Source organism: Equus asinus, unplaced genomic scaffold, assembly GCF_041296235.1.
Source record: "Equus asinus isolate D_3611 breed Donkey unplaced genomic scaffold, EquAss-T2T_v2 contig_697, whole genome shotgun sequence".
In the NCBI taxonomy this organism is placed as follows: domain Eukaryota; kingdom Metazoa; phylum Chordata; class Mammalia; order Perissodactyla; family Equidae; genus Equus; species Equus asinus.
Window position 1 is genome coordinate 7,501 of NW_027225401.1, and position 15,334 is coordinate 22,834.

Sequence of the window (15,334 nt, forward strand, 5' to 3'; positions counted from 1 at the left end):
GACGGCCCCGGGACAGGGACGTTCGCCAAAACCTCCCCAAGGCCGCTTTCCGTGACCGAGTCGGCCTCCCCGCCTGTACTCGTCCCGGCCCGAGAAACGAGACGCGGGGTGGATCGGGACCAGGCCACGCACCAGGCCGGCCGGCGCGGCATCCTCCCTCCCCCGACCTGACCTGACCTGGACGAACGCCTCCCCATCGCCCGCCCCCGCGAGGCTGATCCGTCCGGCCGGTGAGGAGGCCGCTTGTCGGGCGCCACCTGCTGCCCGGCATCCTCTTATATAGTGTTCGAGGAGGTCGACCAGGTGGCCCGGCCTGGATTGGGGGGGGGGGGCGCGGGGTGCGGTGTCCCGGGCGGCGGGGGACGGGGGGGGGTAGGAGTGGAGAGGGAAAGGTGGGCGTGGAGAATGCCGGGGTCGGGGGTCGGCGCGGGGCGGGGCGGGAGTTGGGGATAGGGGAGGGGCGGGAGGCCGTCTGGACATGGAGGGTCGGAAGAGCGGTGGTGACAATGATTTTCATTATCATTTAGAAAGAAGAACGTGGACTTCTTTAGAGGAGTCCTTTGAATAGCTTCTCCATTTAGTTAACATACATCCAAATGGAGGTCGGGAAACTTGGGTCCTGTTAACATATGGATGGAAGTGGAAAGAACTATCGCGATGACCGTCCTTGTGTTTCTTTTATTTTTTCTTTCTTCCTGCTCCCCAAAGCCGCCCCCCCACCCCCCCCCCCGCCCCGCCCCGCCCCGCCCCGTCCCGTCCCGTCCCGTCCATAGTTGTAGGTTCCAGTGGTAGGTCTTTCGCGTTTCTGCTATGTGGGACGCCGCCTCGGCGTGGCTTGAAGGGCGATGCTGGGTCTGGGGCTGCGCCCAGGATCCGAACCGGTGAAAACCTGGGCCGTCGAAGCCGGGGGCCGGGGTGGGGGGCGCTACTTGACCGTTCGTCCACGGGCTCGGCCCCCGGCCCCTTGTTTTCTAGGGAGAGAGACAGAGAGACCCGATCCATTTTCCCTTGGCCTCTAAAGCGTGCGTGTGGTCGAAAGGCGACAGAGAGAGGGGTTCTGGTCCAGAAAGCCCCGACTGCGCCGCCGCGGGGATCGGTCGGTTCCGCCCGAACCGTCCGAGTCGGAAAGGAACGGACAGCTTTCCTCCTTTGGGCCCCTGACTTGGGACCGACAGGGGAAGAGGAACAGGCCTCTCTCCCTCACACCCTGGCCCCTTCCTCCAGGACGCCCTCCTTCTAGTCAGCCCGCCTCTGGCTTTTCCACACGCCGACGACCGCTCGTCGGCATGGACCCACCTTCCTTGGGGGACACCACCACACGACTCTCCCACTCGTCTGCGTGCCTTTCGTTGGCGTCGCTGCCAAAGGCGAGGGGTAGGGGTGGCGGTGGCAGGGACGGCAGGGGCCCAGCGGCTCTCTGGCGGGTGAGGAAGTCTTGCTGGTTCTCCTAGGTCGGTGATCTTTCTCGATCTCCACACACATTCTTCGTTTGGGGAGCCAAGAGACGCCCTCTGAGGAATCCCTATGGCCAGGGTCGATCACTTACTCGCTCACTGCCTCGGCCTCGGCCTCGGCCTCTGTCAGTCTTGTCTCTCTCCCTCCCTCCCTCCCTCCCTCCCTCCCTCCCTCGTCGGTCTCTGTGTGTGGACGTCTAGGTGGAGGCGAGGCAGGGAGGCCACCCACCCACCTACCTCGTGGTTTACCACACGCTCTACACGGAGGTAGAATTCCCATCCCACCGAATCCATCCTTTCCACGGGGCACAAGCCAGTGGCCTTCGGGAGTCTCTCTCCCCAAGGTGGCGCATCCGTCACGGCTATCTATTTCCAGAAGGTTTCCGTTTCCATCCCCTCCCCCCGAAAGAAAAAACGGCCCCACTCCCGGATCTGCCCCACCACGATCACCACCACCACTGCCGCCGCCGCCGCCGCCGCCATCTGCTGTCGCCCTCTAGGGTTGGACCGTTCTAGCTCTCTCCTCTGTGTGGAATCGCAACGTAGGTCGCCTTGGATGTCTGGCACCTCTCACTTAGCAGAAGGTTTTGGAGGCTCAGGCTGGGCCACGCTTTGGCCCGGGTCAGTGTTCCGTTCCTCCGGACGGCTTCCTCGTTTTCCACGAGAAGGAGCCGTGAAGACGGAAAGGAAGGGCGGATGGATGGCTTTTCCCGTGCTACCGAGTCCCTCTCCCCTTTTCCCCAAAGCGTGAGGGGCGGTCGAGAGGATCGTCTCTGATGACAAAAGTCAGAGGCACCCCGGGTCAGACACCGTGCGAGGCGTTGGTGTGTTCTCGAGAGGAGAACACGTCCCCGTCAGCGTTTCCTGTCGTTCTCGTTCCGAAAGGATTCACGCGCCACCCCGTCTCCCTCAAGGTCTTAGGGCTGTCGTGCTCCGCAGCCGTCACGTGTCGTGGATCCTGGGCACCACCACGCCACCCCGCCCCCCCCCCCCCCCGCCATAGCTGTCGATCGCTATGTGGCACGCCTACGTTTGCCCAAAAGAGCAGTCCGATGGACAGCGTGGTGCTTTTCCCAGCAGGCAGGCAGGTGAGAGTCACCCCTCTAGAAGGTTTCCAAGCCCCGTTCCATTCTCAGAGGCAGCTCCTTTGGCCATCAAGGAGGCAGGCGATGGGGGTGGGGGTGGGGATGGGGATGGGGCAGGGGCCTCTGTCCCTCTGTCGCGGTAGAAATGATTGGGAAAGGAGGGACGATGGGCGTAGGTCGACCATCCTGGGCGGTGGTGCTTTGGGAGCTTTTTCTAGAAGAAGGAGCGAACGGCGTTCCCTGGGAAGGGAGGAAACCAGAGGAGGTCCCCCTCAGACCGACCTGGCACGAGAAGGACACACACTCTCTCTCTCTCTCTCTCTCTCTCCCTTTTCTTCCTGACTTGAAATCAGGAGACAAAACTCCCCTGCCAAAGGGGCCCTCCCAAAACGGGGAGTGAGGAAGACCTCCTTCTCTTCACGGCTGAAGTTCTCCCTGCCTTTCCTGGACGGGAAGGATAGCACCTACGCCCGCTGCCGTCGGTGACTTTTAGTCCCCCTGGAGAGGAAGAAATTCTTTCCCGTGGCCGAACCCTGGCGGTTCGTTCGTGCTGCAGAGGACGTGACCCTCTCTGACACACCCAGGAACCTCCTCGCTCCGGGTCGAGGAGAGGGAGTTCTGTTCTGTGGTTTAGAATGGTGCTTAAAAAGGGATGTCGCTTACAAAGGGTCCTCGTCCCCCTTCCTAAACCTAAACGGACGGCTCGGCTCGGAGGCGTGAGATACGTTTCGCATCCTCCTCGTCGTCTTCACTCAAAGTTTTATTGGAGTTTGGAAGATTTTATTTTTTGTCTTTCCTTTTTCTCCCCAAAGCCCCCCGGTACGTAGTTGTGTGTTCTTCGCGGTGGGTCCTTCTAGCGGTGGTATGTGGGACGCCGCCTCAGCGTGGTTTGATGAGCAGTGCCGTGTCCGCGCCCGGGATCCGAACGAACCGATGAAACACTGGGCTGCCTGCAGCGGAGCGCGCGAACTTAACCACTCGGCCACGGGGCCAGCCCCTTACTGGATTTTCAAAACAACTCCGGGGGCCGGCCCGGTGGCGCGGCGGTGAAGTTCGCACGTTCTGCTCCGCCGGCCCCGGGTTCGCCGGTCCGGATCCCGGGCACAGGACCCGGCACCGCTTGGCGAGCCACGCTGTGGCAGGCGTCCCACCTGGAAAGTAGAGGGGGATGGGCACGGATGTCAGCTCAGGGCCAGTCTTCCTCGGCCGACAGAGGAGGATTGGTGGCAGATGTTCGCTCAGGGCTCATCTTCCTCAAAAATAAAATAATAAATCGATTCGATAAAATGTCAAATAACACAACCGCGGGATCACGCTTAGAGTCACCCTTGGCCCGATGATGCCACTCCCCACCCCCCCCACCCCCCTGCCCCCCACCATTTGGAGGTGCCGTCAGTGGGATTCGTTCCTGTTTGTCCATCTTTCTTCCTCTTTTTTTTTTTTTTTTTAAAGACTGGCACCCGAGCTCATTGCCAATCTTTTCTTTTCTTTTTATTCCTCCTCCTTCTTCTTCTTCTCCCCAGAGCACCCCAGTACCTAGTTCTATATTCTCTTTGAGGGTCCCTCTGGTTCTGCCGTGTGGGACGCCACCTCAGCGTGGTTTGATGAGCGGTGCCGTGTCCGAGCCCAGGATCCGAACCTTCCAAGCCCCGGGCCGCTGAAGCGGAGCGTGCAAACTCAACTGCTCGGCCACGGGGTCAGCCCCTTCCTTCCTTCCTTCCTTCCTTCCTAAGGAGGAGGAGGCAGGCACTGTGTGAAGTCGCCAGTGAGTCTGTGGAAAGAGACGGAGGATTTCCCATGGGAAGCCGGGGCGGGGGACACGGACCGATGTCGTGCGAACTTGAAGGTGAAAGATCAAAAAACCCACACACGCCTAGAGCGGCGGGTTGCCCGTTAGGAGTTTGCTTGCCGGGCCCATAACGCAGGGCTCATCGATGAGCCAAACCGTCCGTGATCCTCAAGCAGTCTAGTAGGGTTAGAGAAAGGAGGGGGGCACTCTTTCTGCCCCAGATGAGGCGAGTTTCTCAGACAGCCACCCTGCCCCAACATCTTCCCTCCCTGCCTCCCGGCCCTTGGTGGACTGCGGCCTAAGGGTGGGGGAATTGAAGAAAGCCGTTCAATGGGAAAAAGCCCGAGGCCATGGGAGAGAGCTTCCTGCACTTGAATGAAGCCCTGACGCCAGGCCCATCGGAATGAATGGGCCTGACCTCCCCTCCCCCCTCCCCCCTCCCCCCTCCCAGGCTGGCGACTCGGCAGTGGAAGGCTAGGGGTTTCTTCCGAAATGGTGAACCGGCCCCCTTGTCCACAGGAAAACCACACACGGGTACAGCCTAGGCCGGATCTCAGGCCAAGTCGTCAGGGTGGCAAGATGATGGCGGATGAGAGGAAACTTGTTCTGGGACCGCACCGCCCCCCCCCCCCATCGCCTCTCTGGCTGAGAAGAGGGCTGGGGAGCGGTGAGGGTCAGGGGGAGAGTGGGGGCGGGGCCGGGACAGGGACCACCGGGCAGTAGGACGGGAGTAGCCCTGAGGCCTGCCTGCCTGCTTCCTTCCCTGCCGGCGCAGGGCTGAGAGAGGCACGGGGCACGCTGGCTCCTGCCCCTTCACTCATTCGGGAAGCCTCCTGTTGTTGCTCCTGAGGTGCCGGCTGCGGTGACAGACAGAGCAAAACTCCTCTCTCTGTCTATTTCTTCAAAGGCCCGAGTCTGAGCTACGACAGATTCCCCTGTGGCTCAACCCGCAACCTCCCATCCTGCCAGACCAGACCCCTTGTCTAAAAACCTCCACTGGAGGAGCTCTTCCACCTGACTCGGAAAGGAAACACCAGCCCCGCCTCAGCCTCACACCCACCACCACCACCACCACCCGCCCCCCCCCCGCCCCACTCTCCTCCGGACCCAGATACCTAACAGAGGGAACAAAAATCCAAAAATCCTGCTGCTCTCCTTCTACCACCTCCACTTCAGAAGAGTCAGTCTCCCCCGAACACCTCAGACTCTGTGACTTCCCGCGGCCTCCCTTTCCCCGTCCCCATTCTCTCCCCGGACGGGCCCCATCTTACACTTGAACGACAGCTCCACCGCTCGGGGCAGCTGGACACGATGTCCCAAAGTGGCCCGGACGGTAGCCTGGTCGATTCCAAAGGACCCACGCACGCAGTCGGCCATAAACGTGGTGTGGAGATCGTGGACGTTTGCGGGCCTCTGATCAAATCACTGCTCCGGGGACCCCGGCGTCTAGGACCCGTCTTCTCCGTGTTCTTCACACCGTTGCTCCTGGGCCGGTTATTCTCTTCCCTCTCACTGACCTTAACGTTTTGTCTCTGCCATTGAATTTTGACTGTGCGAATGTGACTTGCCGCTGTAGGGCTGCGTGGATCTCTCAGGCATCCTGCTGTGCCGTGCGGGGGGGGGGGGGAATCCTTGGTGGGTGGGTCGATAGACGTCCCTTTGGTTGTGCCCTGGAGGGGAGAGACAGAGGGGACGACTCAATCCACCACGAACGCTGATGTCGCTCCGATAAACCTGTAGCGGTGATTCTAGTTTATGGCCCGTGTCCTGAAAATAACTTCCCGAAGGGCCAGCCCGGCGGCACAGCGGTTAAGTTCGCACGTTCCGTTTTGTCAGCCAGGGGTTCGCAGGTTCGGATCCAGGGTGCGGACGTGGCGCCGCTTGGCGAGCCACGCTGTGGTCAGCGTCCCGCCTATCAAGGGGAGGGGGATGGGCACGGATGTTAGCTCGGGATCACTCTCCCGGGGCAAAAAGAGGAGAATTGGCAGCAGGTGTCAGCTCGGGGCTCGTCTTCCTCGAAAAATAAATTAATTAAATTAATAAAAACAACTTCCCAAACCTCTCTGATAACTTGAAGCTTTGAAGTTTTGCGAGGTGAAATCAGGTGATAAAAAAGTCCACGGACAGGGGCGGCCCCGTGGCCGAGTGGTTAAGTTCACAAGCTCCCCTTCGGCGGCCCAGGGTTTTGCCGGTTCAGATCCCGGGCACGGCACGGACACGGCACCGCTCGTCGGGCCGTGTGGAGGCGGCGTCCCACATGCCACAACTGGAAGGGCCCTCAACTAAGATAGACAACTATGTCATGGGGGGGATTGGGGGAGAAAAATCGGGAGGGGGGAAAAAAAAAACAAAAACGGAAGATTGGCAACAGGCGTTAGCTCTGTGAGGGCCGATCTTCCTCACCCAAAAACTAAAGTGAGATGAAATCAAATAAAGCGAAGGAAAAGATAAACCTATGAAATCCCATGTTTCTAAAAGTGGCCAAGTGTTTAGACATTGGCCAAGCGACGGAATGCTCATGGGAAGGACAGTTCCTAATTGCTGGCTTCTTAGTTTTCACCAAAATTAAGGTTCGTGAGGGTTAAAAAATCTACTTAACAAATGCGATGAAAGCCACTAGGCCGGCCCGGTGGCGCGCTGGTTAAGTGTGCCTGTTCCGCTTCGCCGGCCCGGGGTTCGCCAGTTCGGATCCCGGGGTGTGGACGTGGCACCGCTGGGCGAGCCACGTGGTGGTAGGCGTCCCACATATGAAATAGAGGAAGATGGGCACGGAGGTGAGCTCAGGGCCAGCCTTCCTCGGCAAAAAGAGGAGGATTGGCAGCAGTTAGCTCAGGGCTCATCGTCCTCAAAACAAAACAAAACAAAACAAAAAGCCACTAAAAGTGAATATGGGAAACATCTTTGTGTTCAAGGAAAGTGAGATGGCTGCCTTCAGGCAAGAGGGCCTAAAAAGTAAAGATCGTTTTGTCTGTGAAAAGGTGATCAAAGTTTCACGGGGAAAATAATCTGAGAAAAAGGCCTGTTCGTGGTCAAGTGGCCTAAAATTGGAACGAGTGGACAGATAGAAATGGCGAGCGATAGGATCTATGGGAGTCTATGAGGAAGCCATTGGGTGTCGGCCTAATTCGGCCTGACAGTGTTTTTCGAAAAGGGCCTGACGTGGCCGTCGAGCACGCATCGCATCGTAGATCCGCTTTACACATTTCCTACGGCAAGAACCAATGCCCTTAAGGGAAAGGAGCAGCTTCCCCGTGCTCGGGCCTTTCCTTAAGGAGAGGCATCTTTCCTTAGGCTAGGAGCGGATGGTTGCGCTCACCTTTGACCATCCGGCTCCCCTGTGACCACCCAGGCCCAGACAACAGACCTGCCACCCAGCAGTGTCTGTCGATCGCTGTGCCGACAGAGCAGTCTCGCGACTATCATCCAAGGGACCTTTCGATCCTATGTGAAACGTCCTCTCTGGGGGTCTAGAAGCACTCTGTACACCCCACTTCCCGGGCACCCTCTCTTCCTTCGGGAAGAAAGGCCCCGGGCCACAGTCCTCACATTTTAGCTCAGAATAAACGCACCCCGATTTTCACGGATAGATTGGTTCCGGATTATTTCCGTCGACAGAATGGAATCAAGTCAATGAGTTTCAAGATCGGAGGGAAGCTGATGCAAAATCAGAATTTGTTTTTCTCACTCCCGAAAGGATACTTTTCTCTAACTTCTAGTCTCCTCCTGATAAAGACATTGGAAAAGGTTTCTCTTGACCTCTGAGGGAATCGACACCAAAGACAGAGATCCTCCATTTTGTCAGAATGATTTCCTAGGCCTCCAATGGAGGAGGCCTCCCTCGGACGGGAGCTCAGCTTTTGTTTTGCAACAGTTTTCCTCTCTCTGCTTGCCTTTAACATCTCCTTTCCCGTTCTTCTTTTTTGGAAGGGAAATACGTGCACCGCTGGGGAAAAAAAAAAAAAAAAAGAATTTTCTAAATGACCAAAGAAGATCTACGACTGTTGTTATTTTGGTTTCACGGAGCAGTTCCACGTCCACATTTACTCCATTTTAAACACCCACACACACTCACAGCACGGCGCTGTGAGGATGTCCCGGGGAACTCGATTTGTGGAGGGAATGGCTGTGAGGTCTCTGCCCCCCAACCCCCACCATTTGGGTGCTTCTGCTTGTTGATGAGGACGGGAAGCCCTGCTGAAATCCATATTCTTATCACCACACGTGCATCTGCACCCATGCTCCCCCCCGTGTGTCGTCTTTGGGCTTTGCTGTGGCCCCGTGCGGAGGGAGACCTGTTTTGTGTTGTAAACTTTTCCGCGGCCAAGCGGCTCGGTCCTTTCCTCTACGACTTGTGGGCTCTGTCTGTCCGTCTGCCTTAGAGAGACCCTCTGGGCCGGAAGTGACAGGCTGCACACAATTCCTGACAGACTGCGGACAATTCCTCCGTCGTCACGGTCCTTCTCTGATGACGTGCATGGTTTCGGTTTGACAGCGACCCCCACCCCCCACCCCGCCGTGATTTTCTAAGTCCTCCCGGGAGCCCGGGAAGTGCTCGGGCCGCTCCGGGAAGCGGGGGCCGGCAGCCCCGGCCTGCCCCGTGGCATCTCCGGGGACTTTTCCACCTCTGTCCGCGTCAGCCAGCCGGCAGCCCCGCGCCCGGCCCGGCCCAGAAGTCACGTGGGGAGTCTGTCCCCTTCCTGGCAAGCCCACCCACCCCACCCCCCTCCCCGCCGATTTTCCAACACCTCCTTCTGCGCCCAGGGTTGCCCTGTGCTGCCTGGGAGCTCCGAGGTGGACACCCTGGGGCCTCACGTGGTGACCTCCCGCCCGCCCCAAGCGGGCCCAGAGAGAAAGAGAGAGAGAGAGAGAGACAGAGAGAGACAGAGACAGAGACAGAGACAGAGAGAGACAGAGACAGAGACAGAGACAGAGACAGAGACAGAGAGAGACCTGACCCGGCGGTGGGCTCAGGCTGTGCACTCTCGCTGGCTGGTGACCCGGTTCCCTCCCGCTGACCCCTCCGCGCCGGTCGTTGGGCGCCATCTGGCGGCCGCTTTTACAGAGTGGCCCTCCTCCGGAGCCCCGGCGACATGAGCAAGGGATGGGACTCGCAGGACGTCTGTGTGGTTTCCAGTGTGGGGCTGTGTGGAACAGAGCTGCTAAGAACATTCATGCCCCGGATTCTGTGTGAATGAACAGGAACGTGGCCGCAGCCCCCACCCCGCCCCCCGCCCCAGCCCCCGGGAGTGGTGGGAGTGGTGCCCTCCAGACCACCCTCGGGTTGGATGCCTCCCTCCCTGGAAGGACTCACGGGACTCCACAAAAGCTGACTTCCTGGAGGTCCAGCGGAGACCCCCAAGGCCCAAGGCCCCCCCCCCCCCACCCACCCACCACAGATCACTGTGGAAGCCTTAATGACCCAAGGCTCCAGCTACATACAGACGCTCTTAGGAGGCAAGATACACCAAAGGCTTATGTAGGTTGCCACTTTCGGTGGTTGTTTCCGCGGCGTGTCAGTTTTGGAACCCGCCACGCCCTTTTTCACAGAGGCCATACCGTTTCCCTTCACCACCAGTGAGGCGTGAGTGACTGACTTGGCTTCTCCGCGACCTGACTAGCAGTTTGATCCTGTTCCGGTATTTGGAAGAAGGCAGTCTCACCCATGTGTCCCCACAATGTCTCCCTCTAATTTTCTCACTTGCTTTTCCAGGGAACAGCTCACATCTTTTCATGCGCTTATCGGTCATCCATGCGTACCTCCTCCACCCCAGGTGAAAGTGCCTGCTCTGTCTATTGGTCTTCCATTCTTTTTGTATTTTTCAGTGTTGATTTCCCCCGGGTCTCCACTCCATTGTGGGTTTTGTTTTTTGTTTTTTGTTTTTTGTTTTTTTTTTTTGCTTAAAGATTGTCACCTGAGCTAGGCACTGTTGCGCTGCTTCCTCAGTTTCAGAGGGTACCTTTTTCAGGGTTGCTTTTTGACCGGGTCTCCTCGCCATTGTATTTTTTTATTTTATTTTTTTTGCTTAAAGATTGCCACCTGAGCTAGCCTCTGTTGCCCATCTTCTTCGGTTTCAGAGGGTAGATTTCTCAGTGTTGCTTTTTCGCCAGCTCTCCACGCCCTTGCGTCTTTTTTTTTTCTGCTTGAAGGCTGCAACCTGAGCTAGCTTCTTTTGCCCATGTTCGTCAGTTTCAGAGGGTGGATTTCTCCGTGTTGCTTTTTCCCCAGGTCTCCACACCCTTGTGTGTTTCTTTGGCTTAACGATTGCCACCTGAGGTAGCCTCTGTTGCCCATCTTCGTCCGTTTCAGAGGGTGGATTTCTCAGTGTTGCCTTTTCCCCAGCTCCCCACGCCCTTGTGTGTTTCTTTTGCTTAAAGATTGTCACCTGAGCTAGGCACTGTTGCCCTGCTTCCTCAGTTTCAGAGGGTACCTTTTTCAGGGTTGCTTTTTGACCGGGTCTCCTCGCCATTGTATTTTTTTATTTTATTCTTTTTGCTTAAAGATTGCCACCTGAGCTAGCCTCTGTTGCGCTTCTTTCTCAGTTCTAGAGGGTAGATTTCTCCGTGTTGCTTTTTCCCCAGGTCTCCACGCACTTCCTTTTATTTTTCCTTAAAAATTGCCACCTGAGCTAGCCTCTGTTGTCCATCTTCGTCGGTTTCAGAGGGTAGATTTCTCACTGTTGCTTTTTTGCCAGGTCTGCACGCCCTTGTGTTTTTCTTCTGCTTAAAGGTTGCAACCTGAGCTAGCTTCTTTTGCCCATGTTCCTCAGTTTCAGAGGGTGGATTTCTCCGTGTTGCTTTTTCCCCAGGCCTCCACGCCCTTGTGTGTTTCTTTTGCTTAACGATTGCCACCTGAGCTAGCCTCTGTTGCCCATCTTCGTCCTTTTCAGAGGGTGGATTTCTCAGTGTTGCCTTTTCCCCAGCTCCCCACGCCCTTGTGTGTTTCTTTTGCTTAAAGATTGCCACCTGAAGCCAGCCTCTCTTGCCCATCTTCCTCAGTTTCAGAGGGTAGATATTTCAGGGTTGCTTTTTCCCCAGGGCTCCACGCCTTTGTGCTTTGTTTTTGCTTAAGGATTGCCACCTGAGGTAGCCTCTCTTGCCCATCTTCCTCAGTTTCAGAGGGTGGATTTCTCCGTGTTGCTGTTTCCCCAGGTCTCCACGCCCTTGTGTGTTTCTTTTGCTTAAAGATTGCCACCTGAGCTAGCCTCTGTTGCCCATCTTCGTCCGTTTCAGAGGCTGGATTTCTCAGTGTTGCCTTTTCGCCAGCTCCCCACGCCCTTGTGTGTTTCTTTTGCTTAAAGATTGTCACCTGAGCTAGGCACTGTTGCCCTGCTTCCTCAGTTTCAGAGGGTACCTTTTTCAGGGTTGCTTTTTGACCGGGTCTCCTCGCCATTGTATTTTTTTATTTTATTTTTTTTGCTTAAAGATTGCCACCTGAGCTAGCCTCTGTTGCGCTTCTTTCTCAGTTCTAGAGGGTAGATTTCTCCGTGTTGCTTTTTCCCCAGGTCTCCACGCACTTCCTTTTATTTTTCCTTAAAAATTGCCACCTGAGCTAGCCTCTGTTGTCCATCTTCGTCGGTTTCAGAGGGTAGATTTCTCACTGTTGCTTTTTTGCCAGGTCTGCACGCCCTTGTGTTTTTCTTCTGCTTAAAGGTTGCAACCTGAGCTAGCTTCTTTTGCCCATGTTCCTCAGTTTCAGAGGGTGGATTTCTCCGTGTTGCTTTTTCCCCAGGCCTCCACGCCCTTGTGTGTTTCTTTTGCTTAACGATTGCCACCTGAGGTAGCCTCTGTTGCCCATCTTCGTCCGTTTCAGAGGGTGGATTTCTCAGTGTTGCCTTTTCCCCAGCTCCCCACGCCCTTGTGTGTTTCTTTTGCTTAAAGATTGCCACCTGAAGCCAGCCTCTCTTGCCCATCTTCCTCAGTTTCAGAGGGTAGATATTTCAGGGTTGCTTTTTCCCCAGGTCCCCACGCCTTTGTGTTTTGTTTTTGCTTAACGATTGCCACCTGAGCTAGCCTCTCTTGCCCATGTTCCTCAGTTTCAGAGGGTAGATATTTCAGGGTTGCTTTGTCCCCAGGGCTCCACGCCTTTGTGCTTTGTTTTTGCTTAAGGATTGCCACCTGAGGTAGCCTCTCTTGCCCATCTTCCTCAGTTTCAGAGGGTGGATTTCTCCGTGTTGCTTTTTCCCCAGGTCTCCACGCCCCTGTGTGTTTCTTTTGCTTAAAGATTGCCACCTGAGCTAGCCTCTGTTGCCCATCTTCGTCCGTTTCAGAGGCTGGATTTCTCAGTGTTGCCTTTTCGCCAGCTCCCCACGCCCTTGTGTGTTTCTTTTGCTTAAAGATTGTCACCTGAGCTAGGCACTGTTGCCCTGCTTCCTCAGTTTCAGAGGGTACCTTTTTCAGGGTTGCTTTTTCACCGGGTCTCCTCGCCATTGTATTTTTTTATCTTATTTTTTTTGCTTAAAGATTGCCACCTGAGCTAGCCTCTGTTGCGCTTCTTTCTCAGTTCTAGAGGGTAGATTTCTCCGTGTTGCTTTTTCCCCAGGTCTCCACGCACTTCCTTTTATTTTTCCTTAAAAATTGCCACCTGAGCTAGCCTCTGTTGTCCATCTTCGTCGGTTTCAGAGGGTAGATTTCTCACTGTTGCTTTTTTGCCAGGTCTGCACGCCCTTGTGTTTTTCTTCTGCTTAAAGGTTGCAACCTGAGCTAGCTTCTTTTGCCCATGTCCCTCAGTTTCAGAGGGTGGATTTCTCCGTGTTGCTTTTTCCCCAGGCCTCCACGCCCTTGTGTGTTTCTTTTGCTTAACGATTGCCACCTGAGGTAGCCTCTGTTGCCCATCTTCGTCCGTTTCAGAGGGTGGATTTCTCAGTGTTGCCTTTTCCCCAGCTCCCCACGCCCTTGTGTGTTTCTTTTGCTTAAAGATTGCCACCTGAAGCCAGCCTCTCTTGCCCATCTTCCTCAGTTTCAGAGGGTAGATATTTCAGGGTTGCTTTTTCCCCAGGTCTCCACGCCTTTGTGTTTTGTTTTTGCTTAACGATTGCCACCTGAGCTAGCCTCTCTTGCCCATGTTCCTCAGTTTCAGAGGGTAGATATTTCAGGGTTGCTTTGTCCCCAGGGCTCCACGCCTTTGTGCTTTGTTTTTGCTTAAGGATTGCCACCTGAGGTAGCCTCTCTTGCCCATCTTCCTCAGTTTCAGAGGGTGGATTTCTCCGTGTTGCTTTTTCCCCAGGTCTCCACGCCCTTGTGTGTTTCTTTTGCTTAAAGATTGCCACCTGAGCTAGCCTCTGTTGCCCATCTTCGTCCGTTTCAGAGGCTGGATTTCTCAGTGTTGCCTTTTCGCCAGCTCCCCACGCCCTTGTGTGTTTCTTTTGCTTAAAGATTGTCACCTGAGCTAGGCACTGTTGCCCTGCTTCCTCAGTTTCAGAGGGTACCTTTTTCAGGGTTGCTTTTTAACCGGGTCTCCTCGCCATTGTATTTTTTTATCTTATTTTTTTTGCTTAAAGATTGCCACCTGAGCTAGCCTCTGTTGCCCATCTTCGTCCGTTTCAGAGGCTGGATTTCTCAGTGTTGCCTTTTCGCCAGCTCCCCACGCCCTTGTGTGTTTCTTTTGCTTAAAGATTGTCACCTGAGCTAGGCACTGTTGCCCTGTTTCCTCAGTTTCAGAGGGTACCTTTTTCAGGGTTGCTTTTTGACCGGGTCTCCTCGCCATTGTTTTTTTTTATTTTATTTTTTTTGCTTAAAGATTGCCACCTGAGCTAGCCTCTGTTGCGCTTCTTTCTCAGTTCTAGAGGGTAGATTTCTCCGTGTTGCTTTTTCCCCAGGTCTCCACGCACTTCCTTTTATTTTTCCTTAAAAATTGCCACCTGAGCTAGCCTCTGTTGTCCATCTTCGTCGGTTTCAGAGGGTAGATTTCTCACTGTTGCTTTTTTGCCCAGGTCTGCACGCCCTTGTGTTTTTTTTCTGCTTAAAGGTTGCAACCTGAGCTAGCTTCTTTTGCCCATGTTCCTCAGTTTCAGAGGGTGGATTTCTCCGTGTTGCTTTTTCCCCAGGCCTCCACGCCCTTGTGTGTTTCTTTTGCTTAACGATTGCCACCTGAGGTAGCCTCTGTAGCCCATCTTCGTCCCTTTCAGAGGGTGGATTTCTCAGTGTTGCCTTTTCCCCAGCTCCCCACGCCCTTGTGTGTTTCTTTTGCTTAAAGATTGCCACCTGAAGCCAGCCTCTCTTGCCCATCTTCCTCAGTTTCAGAGGGTAGATATTTCAGGGTTGCTTTTTCCCCAGGTCCCCACGCCTTTGTGTTTTGTTTTTGCTTAACGATTGCCACCTGAGCTAGCCTCTCTTGCCCATGTTCCTCAGTTTCAGAGGGTAGATATTTCAGGGTTGCTTTGTCCCCAGGGCTCCACGCCTTTGTGCTTTGTTTTTGCTTAAGGATTGCCACCTGAGGTAGCCTCTCTTGCCCATCTTCCTCAGTTTCAGAGGGTGGATTTCTCCGTGTTGCTTTTTCCCCAGGTCTCCACGCCCTTGTGTGTTTCTTTTGCTTAAAGATTGCCACCTGAGCTAGCCTCTGTTGCCCATCTTCGTCCGTTTCAGAGGCTGGATTTCTCAGTGTTGCCTTTTCGCCAGCTCCCCACGCCCTTGTGTGTTTCTTTTGCTTAAAGATTGTCACCTGAGCTAGGCACTGTTGCCCTGCTTCCTCAGTTTCAGAGGGTACCTTTTTCAGGGTTGCTTTTTGACCGGGTCTCCTCGCCATTGTATTTTTTTATTTTATTTTTTTTGCTTAAAGATTGCCACCTGAGCTAGCCTCTGTTGCGCTTCTTTCTCAGTTCTAGAGGGTAGATTTCTCCGTGTTGCTTTTTCCCCAGGTCTCCACGCACTTCCTTTTATTTTTCCTTAAAAATTGCCACCTGAGCTAGCCTCTGTTGTCCATCTTCGTCGGTTTCAGAGGGTAGATTTCTCACTGTTGCTTTTTTGCCAGGTCTGCACGCCCTTGTGTTTTTCTTCTGCTTAAAGGTTGC

At 55.0% G+C, this 15,334-nt stretch overlaps 1 long non-coding RNA gene across 1 annotated transcript; it reads right to left on the reverse strand.

The window, feature by feature from the left end:
- Positions 1-3,283: 3,283 nt before the first annotated feature.
- On the reverse strand, positions 3,284-9,338 carry LOC139044237 (uncharacterized). The gene is made up of 4 exons (XR_011501231.1): positions 9,284-9,338; positions 5,600-5,998; positions 4,076-4,310; positions 3,284-3,788 (listed from the first exon to the last, which is right to left on the reverse strand). It is a non-coding gene; the product is annotated as an uncharacterized lncRNA (long non-coding RNA).
- Positions 9,339-15,334: the final 5,996 nt, after the last annotated feature.